General features: G+C 45.6%; 1 protein-coding gene across 2 annotated transcripts in view; it reads right to left on the bottom strand.

Moving 5' to 3' along the window:
- The window catches only part of ADORA2A (adenosine A2a receptor), a 25463-nt gene that overhangs the window by 19572 nt on the left and 1857 nt on the right, over nucleotides 1-4034 (bottom strand). The gene's annotated exons all lie outside the window — the stretch shown is intronic.

The raw sequence follows: 4034 nt of genomic DNA, 5'->3' as shown, positions 1-4034 counted from the left end.
TTTGAGAAGCTCCACCAGCCAAGCCCCCCGGGGCGCTGCTGAACAAGGGCCACAGCTGTCGCTGGGAGCCACAAACACCGGGCACAGGGAATGCCGTATCGCAGCCTGCCGCAGATAAAACAGCCCCAATCTGCAAGGACTAGAATGCTGGAGTGCCTTCCCCCTGGAACTGGGAGCAATCACAAATGCTAATCAACACACAGACAGGAGCCCAGCATGTCACCCGTCACGTCTCCAAAGCTCCAGGAAAACCCCCCTTTCCTCTCCTTGTATCAGAGAGGGACAGGAAGATTCCCTCATCCCCTGCATGCCTTTCCCTCCCCCTGTCCCTGGCTCAAACCATCCCTGCAAGAAGTTCCCTCCCTGCTAACTTCTCCATTGTCTCAGATGCATTGTTTGCAAATGTTCCCTAAAAATGCTTTGTAAAGTCTACTTTATTCCTGTTTCAGGTCTTTTCACATCCCTGTGTAACATCTGGACTTTATCTTGTTACCTGTCAGATAGTGATAAACCTACTGCATGCAACCCCTGGCTTACCATCTAAGATAAATACAATTTGTCTTGTAGCTGTCATTTCTTTTCAAACCCTGCCTTCCGCAGCTGCATTTGTAGTGGTAATAAAATTACTTTATTTGGGCTTGAAATGTATAACTTTAAAAGAAATAAAAATTTAAAAATCCCCATCAGCAAGAGCCCCAGGACCCAGGTTGAGGAGTGAAAGAGATCACACCTTTACCTGCTCACATTTACTGAATAACTGCATTTGGTGAAGTGCTCTGACACACTCTTTGCTGATAGTCTGTGGGTTGCCCACTGTGGTCAGGATGAAGAACGAGTTAGAGCAAAGCAGGTTTAACCTGGGCATCAGGGTGTTTCCTGCACACCAGGAAAGTGACGAGTCTCCACTGCAGGTCTTTAGGAGCAGGATAGAGAAAGATGTCAGAAATGGCAAATCCATAGCAGATCCTTCCTTTGGGTAGAGGCCTGGATTAGATGACCTCCAGGTGCCTCCTAAGGATGTTTTCCATAATTGAGAATTGTATGTGCCATCTGTCCATTCTGATCTGCAGAGATTTACTGCAGAAAAAAAAGTGCAATACAACCAATAATTATTCCTGATACAGATGCAACCTTTGTGAAAGGAGAGGCATCTTCTGACTCTACAGAAGGAACTGAAGCCTTCAGAGGTTAAATCACCTTCTGTGCATCTGCCCAGACCCTCCTACCCTTACAAGACAGAATGCTTCCAGTTCTCTACCCCTAACTGTCCAACCCTCAATATTCAACTACAAAAGCATCTCATTAAGTAGGCAGCTTCCTCTTAAAATCTTCCATTCTTAAAATGAGCAGAGAGGCAAGGAACTGGTGCTATTTTGTTCAAGCAGCTTCACCAAGGCTGTTCAGGTGCACTGATGCAAAACCTGAAGATGGTCCATGAAGCAACCAAACCTTCTGGTCCTAAATACCAGATATCAGAATAAAAGGGAATAGCCCTCCATTGATTTGTGACAATCTTCTCTGATTCCTTGACACACAGCTCAAGATCTCTTTCCTGATTTTTACTTTAGAGTCCAACAACAATAATAAAACGTTTAATAGTCCATCTCCATTTTCAGATGGAAATCACACAATAAAGAACAACCTTGGGAGTTAATCACAGTCCAGATCAGATGAGAAAATGAACAAGCAGAGCCGGAATCTGTCCAAGCTGAAGACAAGGACAAACTTTGCAGGACACCAAGAGAGATGTTGGTACCAGCCTTTGGATGGAGAACACCTCACTCCCAGCTGTGCAGAACTCAGAGACCTTCCCCAAACTGTGCCTTGTCCCATCTCACATAGACTGAAATGTCAAACCAAAGTGAAGAGCTGAAGCATTGAGAAAATGGTGGGAAGTCTGTGAAACTTTAAACATCCTGTACAGACAAGAAATTATACAGCCATCAGTCTGCCAGGCAGAAAGGAAGTGGTAAAGGGGGAGGCTTTCGCTCAACACAAGATGGAAAAGCAGCCAGGCTCAAAACCAAAGGGGGACCAGAGCCTTCCGAAAGACAGGACTGAAAGGAAGCATGAAGATTCAAAGCAGTCCCCCCAAACCTTCTGTGGGACTGAGCTTTTCCCAGTGGTTCTTAAGAGAAAACCACACGGCTCTACGTGAAATCCGTTATTGAAGATTAAACAAAAAAGATGAAAAACTTTCAAAAGATGAGTATACCCAAATGCACTAGCACCAGCAGTCCTTATGAAAACATCCTATTAAAATACCAGCAAAAACAGAAATGCAAACATGGGTAGACCTGGCAGATGCTTTCCAGCTCAGACCTTTAGTGCCTTTTGCACCCACTGATAGAAGGGCAGAGGCTAAAAACATCATTATTGGGCCAACACCCCTTGACCTAGTACAGGGTGATGCGGATTCTATTTTTTATGTATAAAAATACATATGGCTTCAAACCATATGGAAAAATACATATGGAAAGACATAGATTATATACACATGAAAATTACAAACATGGCCACCATTAAAAAGGAGACCTGCTTGCCTTTTTTTTTTTTTCACACACTGCAATAGGTCGTTTTTATTTTATGTACACACATACATGTTTGCAGTTTGTACCAACATGTTTTCTCTACAAATTCAGAGGTTCACAGCTTTCCTGGTTAATTCAGAATTTAATGAATTTGCCACATTAGACAGGATTTCATTTCCATAGGTTTTTGTGATACATGATTACATTTATATTGACTTTTTTATTGAGATTCAAAATAAGGTATTTCCTCCACAGACCTAATTAAATTGAAATATTTCTCATATCCCTGCTGGTCACTTTATCTAATCTTTTTCTACTTCACTTGGGCAATATGCTCCGGGGGTGTCTCTAACAGCAGAGGCTAACCATGCTTTCTCTCTTTCTGTTAGTTTCCCCCATGCGGAAGAACAAATTTATCAATTACTCCAGTTCTTGAGTTACACGTGTCTGAGACTTACGAGCCTGATAAGAAACCTGAAAACAAATACATCCAAAGACCGAGTTATCTAATAGTTGGCCATCTGCTTAGGAAAATAATTTTAAGTAGTTACAGCAATTCTATTAACTATTTACCAAGTGAGTCATGTTATTCTCTTTAAGTTAACCCTTCCTGTCTCTCTCTGGGCTCAGTGCCCCAAGCAGTTCTGAAGAAGGTGCTCAACCACCTTTCCTCCTTTCTGGCTATAGCAAAGCCTGCAGTCCCCCTGCACTCGGGAGCCCCCAGACTCACACTGACCAGGGCATAAAAGAGCAACAAAGCAACCGTGACTCTCAGACCACACAAACGACCATGCAGAAAATCTACTCCCAGGAGCATCCCCGGCAACGGCATCACACAGCAGCACTGACACAGCGGAATGGGAAAGCACCTGCTGCCTCGGACACTCCGTGAGGGCAGGTCACCCCAGAGGGCTCCGGAGCCCCGTCCACCAGGGCAAAAAGCCTGCATCCACATCCTGCCCACAGCTCTGGGGACACCCCGTACCTTGCAACCTGTTTCCCTGTCCTTCATCCGCCCTCTTGCCCAGCACAGGGGTACAGGCCCCTCTGGGAGTGGAGACTCCATAGACACGCTAGCAGGGTACCAAGGCTGAGCGCTCCCGGGCACAGGGGAAGGCACTCCGCTGAGAAACTTTCAGCGGCTCGGCAGAGATAAGGCAGAGCTGGGGCTTTGGGGGCAAGGAATAGGATAAGACTGCACAGGTTTGAAGCCATCTATTCCGTCTCTACCCTTTCCCCCTTAACACGACTGTGAAAGTGCATGGAAATCTCCTTTGAAAGCACTACGGAGTAGTTTACAGGATGAGAGGTGCTCCTATGGAATCACTGTTTTATGATAAGCACAATTATCCGCTGAAGGGCGGCAGGGAGGCAAAGTCCGGCACCTGATGTTTGGGGAAAGATCCGTGGAGCAAACATCTTGGAGCGCGGGGGTGTGTCGAGGGCCTGACAGTTGGGAATCAGCACGGAGGGAAAAGCACCGGCTCCACGGGGGAGAACACA

Source organism: Corvus brachyrhynchos, unplaced genomic scaffold, assembly GCF_000691975.1.
Source record: "Corvus brachyrhynchos isolate BGI_N302 unplaced genomic scaffold, ASM69197v1 scaffold864, whole genome shotgun sequence".
NCBI lineage: Eukaryota > Metazoa > Chordata > Aves > Passeriformes > Corvidae > Corvus > Corvus brachyrhynchos.
Note: the sequence above shows the minus strand (reverse complement) of the source record. Positions and strands in the feature narration are given on the sequence as shown.